Here is an 8663-nt window from a genome sequence, read left to right as displayed (position 1 = left end):
TTCTGTAATTCAGGGCTGATCTGTAAAAAAAAGAGACCTTGGTTTCAGTATGACTCCATGATAAAATAAAGGTTACATGAAATTAAAATAATTCCCGTAAAGAACTGGGTAGCGTTGCCCAGTTCCCCTCCGCTTTCAACAAACTATAAAAGGACATGGAATTGCAGGAGCTTGTCTCCTTGAATGAGTTCAAAGCTAAAGTCTAAACTATGGTGGACAAAGTGGGGTGCTGTTTTCACCCCAGAATGCATCACACCTCCCCAAATAATTATTGCCTGTTCAATGTGTAAATGGATGTTTTTAAACTGCTTTGATTTTAATGTTGTCTGAAACTTGGTGTGCTGCTATTTTGGCCAGGTCTCTCTTGGAAAATAGATTGTTAATCTCTTTGAGACTAACCTTGTAAAAGAAATACAAATAGTGTCACCCTCTTCCTCTTCTCGACCTCCTCCTCCGTCGCCTCAGCAGAGGGGTCCTCCTCCTCCTGTCCTGGAGCCCTGGGAATGGGCTGAGGAGTCTGCTGCAGTGCCTGATCAGAAAAGCAGAGGGTCCTCCCATCCTGAGTCAGGCCCTGGAACTTCTCTCTGGCGCTGAAGAAGTTGATGTGGTCTGTGCAGAGCCAGGGACCCCTCTGCGACAGAGTCCTGAGGGGGGGCACTGGGCTGGCTGATGAGCACCTCACTACTGGAGGGTTGTTGGGGTCCTGAACTGTCCACGGTCTAGTTTCTCATAAGGCACTGGTGCGTACTGCTCTTGGGATCCTGCTGTTTGTGTGCTTATACCGGGGTCCTCAACAACAACTCAGGCACCTGTGACTGGCGGGACTTTGGCATCAGGCAAGTTGGAGGACGGCCCTTGGCTTTTGGAGTCTCATCTGCGCTGGAGGGGTAGGGGAGAGGGGGAGGTGGTGAGGGGGGCAGGTCAGGGCGCCCGACGCCCGTCTCTGCCACGGTGGAAACACCAGGCACACAGCCAGGGTAGAGACTGGGTCGAGGGGTCCTCAGAGTCACACAGGCCGTTGGACAGAGGGGGGGACGGAAGACACACAGACCCAGCCAGGGGAGCACTGTCTGGGGGATCCAACCTCGGGACTCCCCTGAGAACCAGTGGAGGGACTAGTACTAGCTGTTGCTGAAGGCTTCTGGTCAACAGTATGGGGAGGACTGGACCCCACTGCCTACTGACTGGACCCTACTGACTGGACCCCACTGACTGGACCCTACTGACTGGACCCTACTGACTGGACCCTACTGACTGAGCCCACTGACTGGACCCCACTGCCTACTGACTGACCCCACTGACTGGACCCTACTGACTGGACCCCACTGCCTAGACCCTACTGCCTCAGACCCACTGACTGGACCCCACTGCTTACTGACTGACCCTACTGACTGGACCCCACTGCCTACTGACTGGACCCTACTGACTGACCCTACTGACTGACCCCACTGCCTACTGACTGGACCCTACTGACTGGACCCCACTGCCCACTGACTGACCCTACTGACTGGACCCTACTGACTGGACCCTACCGACTGACCCCACTGCCTACCGACTGGACCCTACTGACTGGACCCCACTGCCTACTGACTGGACCCTACTGACTGGACCCCACTGACTGGACCCCACTGACTGGACCCTACCGACTGGACCCCACTGCTTACTGACTGGACCCTACTGACTGACCCCACGACTGGACCCTACCGACTGGACCCCACTGCCTACGACTGACCCCTACCGACTGGACCCACCGACTGGACCCCACTGCCTACTGACTGGACCCTACTGACTGGACCCCACTGCCTACTGACGACCCTACTGACTGGACCCCACTGACTGACCCCACTGACTGGACCCCACTGCCTACTGACTGGACCCTACTGACTGGACCCCACTGACGGACCCTACTGACTGGACCCTACTGACTGGACCCCACTGACTGACCCCACTGACTGACCCTACTGCCTACTGACTGACCCTACTGACTGGACCCCTACTGACTGGACCCCACTGACTGGACCCCACTGCCTACTGACTGGACCCTACTGACTGGACCCTACTGCCTATGACTGGACCCTACTGACTGGACCCCACTGCCTACCGACTGGACCCCACTGCCTACCGACTGGACCCTACTGACTGGACCCTACTGACTGGACCCTACCGACTGGACCCTACTGACTGGACCCCACTGCCTACTGACTGGACCCTACTGACTGACCCCACTGCCTACTGACTGGACCCTACTGCCTACTGACTGGACCCTACTGACTGGACCCTACTGCCTACTGACTGGACCCCACTGACTGGACCCTACTGACTGGACCCACTGCCTACTGACTGGACCCCACTGACCCTACCGACTGGACCCTACTGACTGGACCCTACTGACTGGACCCTACTGCCCTACTGACTGGACCCCACTGCCTACTGACTGGACCCACTGACTGACCCTACTGACTGACCCTACTGCCTACTGACTGACCCCACTGACTGGACCCCACCGCCTACTGACTGACCCCACTGACTGGACCCCACTGACTGGACCCCACTGCGTACTGACTAGACCCCACTGCCTACTGACTGGACCCTACTGACTGAACCCTCCACTGACTGGACCCTACTGACTGGTCCCCAGTAGCAGCTGACTGGTCCCTAGTTGTGGAGGTCAACTGAGCTTCAGTCCTAGTCTCCTGGTTAGTGTTCAGTTTATTTTCCTGGTTAACTGTGGTATTGGGCTGGCTACTGGACCATACCACCTTCCCTGCACTAGAGGGGTTCCCACACTCAGAGACGGACCGCACCACCTGCTCTGTGTCGGAGGGAGTTTCCAGCGGCTGCAACAGCTCCCTGCAGGGTAGGTACGGCGGGACTGTTGCCCTGGTTACAGGGGTCGGCGCGCCCACGGTGTGGGGTTGGCGGGCGGGCTTACACAGCGGCTCGTGGTGCTCTGATAGGTCGCTGTCCGAGTGGGAACGCCACAGCTTGTTGTGCCTCTGCTTACTGTGGGTGAAAGAAAAAGGTAGAAGTGGCAGAACAAGAGGAAGAAGAGAGATATGTTAGTCAATGCTAGTAGGTTCCTCTATCCAGCTACATAGCAGACTACATAGTAGGCTACATAGCAGGCTACATAGCAGGCTACATAGCAGGCTACATAGCAGACATTCCTGAGGACAGGGAGACTGGCTGCTCATTGGCTAGGAGATGTAGTGTGCTACCTATATCGCCCCCACTAGAATCCCCATACTTTAATAAAGACAGCTTCAAATCAATCATTTCTACGCCCAGGGACATGTACTAGTCTGTGGCGATCTAAATGCCAGAACCGGTCAAGAACCTGACAGCCTCAGCACACAGGGGGGACAAACACCTACCTGGAGGTGACAGCATTCCCTCCCCCATGTGCCCCCCTAGGCACAACTATGACAACATAAGCAACAAAAACGGGTCACAACTTCCTGCAGCTCTGTCACACGCTGGGTATGTACATAATCAATGGTAGGCTTCGAGGGGAACTCCTATGGTAGGTACATCTATTGCTCATCTCTTGGCAGTAGTACTGTAGACTACTTTATCACTGACCTCAACCCAGAGTTTCTCAGAGCGTTCACAGTCAGACCACTGACATCCCTATCAGACCACAGCAAAATCACAGTCTACTTGAACAGAGCAATACTCAGTCATGAGGCATCAAAGCCAAAGGAACTGAGTAATATTAAGAAATGCTATAGATGGAAGGAATGTAGTGTGGAAAACGTCCCAAAAAACAATTAGGCAACAACAAATTCAATCCCTTTTAGACAACTTCCTGGACAAAACGTTCCACTGTAATAGTGAAGGTGTAAACTTGGCAGTAGAAAATCTAAACAGTATATTTGACCTCTCAGCTTCCCTATCAAATCTAAAAATCGAAAATCAACAAACAAATGGTTTGATGAAGAATGCAAAAACCTTAAGGAAATTGAGAAATCTGTCCAACCAAAAACATCGAGACCCCAAAAACCTGAGTCTACACCTTCACTATGGTGAATCACTAAAACAATACAGAAATACAGTACGGAAAAAGAAGGAACAGCACGTCAGAAATCAGCTCAATGTAACTGAAGAATCCATAGAATCTAACCACTTCTGGGAACATTGGAAAACTCTAAACAAACATGAAGAGTTATCTATCCAAAATGGAGATGTCTGGATAAACCACTTCTCCAATCTTTTTGACTCTATAACAAAGAACAAACAGCAAAAACATATACATGATCAAATACAAATCTTAGAATCAACTATTAAAGTCTACCAGAACCCACTGGATTCTCCAATTACCTTGAATGAACTACAGGACAAAATACAAACCCTCCAACCCAAAAAAGGCCTGTGGTGTTGATGGTATCCTCAATGAAATTATAAAATATACAGACAACAAATTCCAATTGGCTATACTTAAACTCTAACATCCTTAACTCTGGCATCTTCCCCAATATTTGGAACCAAACACTGATCACCGCAATCCACAATCCGCGAAAACAAATTTGACCCCAATAACTACCGTGGGATATGTGTTGGTTGTTGTTAGATGAGTGTGTCCTGTGTTGGTTTTTGTGAAGTATTTTTGTAGCCGCTGATCTGAGGTATGCGTGTGTGCCCTTACAACGCAGTGTGTCTGATTATTGATATTGTGTACTTACGTTTCTATTCTGTTTTGTTCCCAGGGGGAAGGGGAAGGCACCTTGGGAACGCTTAGGCAAGAGGCCTGCGGGCATACATATACCCGTAGTATATACTCTGTCTATGTACACTAGGTAAGACCTGGGCATACATATACCCGTAGTATATACTCTGTCTATGTACACTAGGTAAGACCTGGGCATACATATACCCGTAGTATAACTCTGTCTATGTACACTAGGTAAGACCTGGGCATACATATACCCGTAGTATATACTCTGTCTATGTACACTAGGTAAGACCTGGGCATACATATACCCGTAGTATATACTCTGTCTATGTACACTAGGTAAGACCTGGGCATACATATACCCGTAGTATATACTCTGTCTATGTACACTAGGTAAGACCTGGGCATACATATACCCGTAGTATATACTCTGTCTATGTACACTAGGTAAGACCTGGGCATACATATACCCGTAGTATATACTCTGTCTATGTACACTAGGTAAGACCTGGGCATACATATACCCGTAGTATACTCTGTCTATGTACACTAGGTAAGACCTGGGCATACATATACCCGTAGTATATACTCTGTCTATGCACACTAGGTAAGACCTGGGCATACATATACCCGTAGTATATACTCTGTCTATGCACACTAGGTAAGACCTGGGCATACATATACCCGTAGTATATACTCTGTCTATGCACACTAGGTAAGACCTGGGCATACATATACCCGTAGTATATACTCTGTCTATGTACACTAGGTAAGACCTGGGCATACATATACCCGTAGTATATACTCTGTCTATGTACACTAGGTAAGACCTGGGCATACATATACCCGTAGTATATACTCTGTCTATGTACACTAGGTAAGACCTGGGCATACATATACCCGTAGTATATACTCTGTCTATGTACACTAGGTAAGACCTGGGCATACATATACCCGTAGTATATACTCTGTCTATGTACACTAGGTAAGACCTGGGCATACATATACCCGTAGTATATACTCTGTCTATGCACACTAGGTAAGACCTGGGCATACATATACCCGTAGTATATACTCTGTCTATGTACACTAGGTAAGACCTGGGCATACATATACCCGTAGTATATACTCTGTCTATGTACACTAGGTAAGACCTGGGCATACATATACCCGTAGTATATACTCTGTCTATGTACACTAGGTAAGACCTGGGCATACATATACCCGTAGTATATACTCTGTCTATGCACACTAGGTAAGACCTGGGCATACATATACCCGTAGTATATACTCTGTCTATGTACACTAGGTAAGACCTGGGCATACATATACCCGTAGTATATACTCTGTCTATGTACACTAGGTAAGACCTGGGCATACATATACCCGTAGTATATACTCTGTCTATGTACACTAGGTAAGACCTGGGCATACATATACCCGTAGTATAACTCTGTCTATGTACACTAGGTAAGACCTGGGCATACATATACCCGTAGTATATACTCTGTCTATGTACACTAGGTAAGACCTGGGCATACATATACCCGTAGTATATACTCTGTCTATGCACACTAGGTAAGACCTGGGCGGACCATCCCCTCTATTTTGGTTAGTGCACCAGGTGGTGCTAGTTAGGTAAGTAGTGGGTAGGCAGGTAAGGTAGGAGAAGGGGCTTTGACATTTACTTTCTTTGCTTTGGTTCCGTTCAGCCCCTTTTCCCCAAAAATACCGTGTGATGGAATAAATTCCTTGTAAACGGTACCACTCTCTGCCTTTGTCATCCTTACTCGCACCTACAGTCCCATACCTCTTTCACACCACGGGGAGTTGAGTTGTAGCAGGGTGTTGCATTCCCTCTTCCTAGACCAAAATAATGGTGTTCCAAAAAAGGTCCAGTCGCCAGGACCCCAAATACAAATTCCATCCAGACACCGATGCCCTAGAGCACACAAACTATACATACCTCGGCCTAAACATCAGCGCCACAGGTAACTTCCACAAAGCTGTGAACGATCTGAGAGACAAAGCAAGAAGGGCCTTCTACGCCATCAAAAGGAACATAAAATTCAACATACCAATTAGGATCTGGCTAAAAATACTTGAATCAGTTATAGAACCCATTGCCCTTTATAGTTGTGAGGTCTGGGGTCCGCTCACCAACCAAGAATTCACAAAATGGGACAAACAACAAATTGAGACTCTGCATGCAGAATTCTGAAAAAATATCCCCAGTGTACAACGTAAAACACCAAATACTCCATGCAGAGTAGAATTAGGCCGATACCCGCTAATTATCAAAATCCAGAAAAGAGCCGTTAAATTCTACAACCACCTAAAAGGAAGCGATTCCCAAACCTTCCATAACAAAGACATCACCTACAGAGAGATGAACCTGGAGAAGAGCCCCCTAAGCAAGTTGGTTCTGGGGCTCTGTTCACAAACACAAACAGACCCCACATAGCCCCAGGACAGCAACACAATTAGACCCAACCAAATAATGAGAAAACAAAAAGATAATTATTTGACAAATTGGACAGAATTCCCAAAAAACCAGAGCAAACTAGAATGCTATTTGGCCCTAAACAGAGAGTACACAGCGGCAGAATACCTGACCACTGTGACTGACCCAAAATTAAGGAAAGCTTTGACTATGTACAGACTCAGTGAGCATAGCCTTGCTATTGAGAAAGGCCGCCGTAGGCAGACATGGCTCTCAAGAGAAGACAGGCTATGTGCACACTGCCCACAAAATGAGGTGGAAACTGAGCTGCACTTCCTAACCTCCTGCCAAATGTATGACCATATTAGAGACACATATTTCCCTCAGATTACACAGATCCACAAAGAATTCGAAAATAAACCCAATTTTGATAAACTCCCATATCTACTGGGTGAAATACCACAGTGTGCAATCACAGCAGCAATATTTGTGACCTGTTGCCACGAGAAAAGGGCAAACCAGTGAAGAACAAACACCATTGTAAATACAACCCATATTTATGTTTATTTATTTTCCCTTTTGTACTTTAAACAGTTACAACACTGTATATATAGATAATATGACATTTCAAATGGTCTTTATTCTTTTGGAATGTCATGTTTATGGTTCATTTTTATTCTTTATTTCACTTGTGTTTATTATCTACTTCACTTGCTTTGGCAATGTTAACATATGTTTCCCATGCCAGTAAAGCCCTTAAATTGAATTGACTCCACTAATTCCCACCAGAGTTTGTGTGTGTGTGTGTTTGCGTGTGTGTGTGTGGCACAAACACAAATCTATTTCTCACGGCACGACTAACGTATCGACATAGAATGTCTTTACTGTGGTGTAGGTTATTGTGTTGTAACTGTGAGAGCAGTCTAATGAAGAGTGTGTGTGTGTGTGTGTGTATGTATGTACCTGGCCAGCAGTATGCCCTGGTACTCCTCTAGCTGTCTCATGAAGGAGGGGTTAGGTTTGGTGACGGCACGTTGCTCCTTAACATGGTCAAATGCCCTCTCCAGGTCCCAGCCATACTCCTTCATAGCGTAGGCTATCACTGTGGACGAGAGCGACTCACACCCATCTTACAGTGCACCAGACACTTAGCTCCCGCTTTCCTACAGAGGCACAGACGGATGTTCTTTAACACACCCTACAACTGGTTAAGGGACTGACGTGGGAGAACAGAGACCGAGAGAGAGTAGCGAGAGAGGGAGAGAGTAGAGGGAGAGGAGTGTAGAGCGAGAGAGGAGCGTAGAGCGAGAGACAGAGAGGAATGTAGAGCGAGCGAGAGAGAGGAGTGTAGAGCGACAGAGTAGCGAGAGCGACAGACAGAGGGAAGGCATATTGCGCGCGAAGCGAGATGTTGACCAGACAGACAGAATTACGAAAGAGCGACAGGAGTACTACGAGCACACAGTGTCGAGTCACAGAGTACGAGATACGCGAGACCAGAGAGATGTACGAGCGAGAGAGGAGTGAGCGAGAGAGAGTGTAGGCGAG

The 8663-nt window shown here is 47.9% G+C and overlaps 1 pseudogene; it reads right to left on the bottom strand.

The window, feature by feature from the left end:
- Window positions 1-776: 776 nt before the first annotated feature.
- The window catches only part of LOC123742367 (protein phosphatase Slingshot homolog 2-like), a 62040-nt pseudogene continuing 54153 nt past the window's right edge, over window positions 777-8663 (bottom strand).

Source organism: Salmo salar, chromosome ssa04, assembly GCF_905237065.1.
Source record: "Salmo salar chromosome ssa04, Ssal_v3.1, whole genome shotgun sequence".
NCBI lineage: Eukaryota > Metazoa > Chordata > Actinopteri > Salmoniformes > Salmonidae > Salmo > Salmo salar.
Note: the sequence above shows the minus strand (reverse complement) of the source record. Positions and strands in the feature narration are given on the sequence as shown.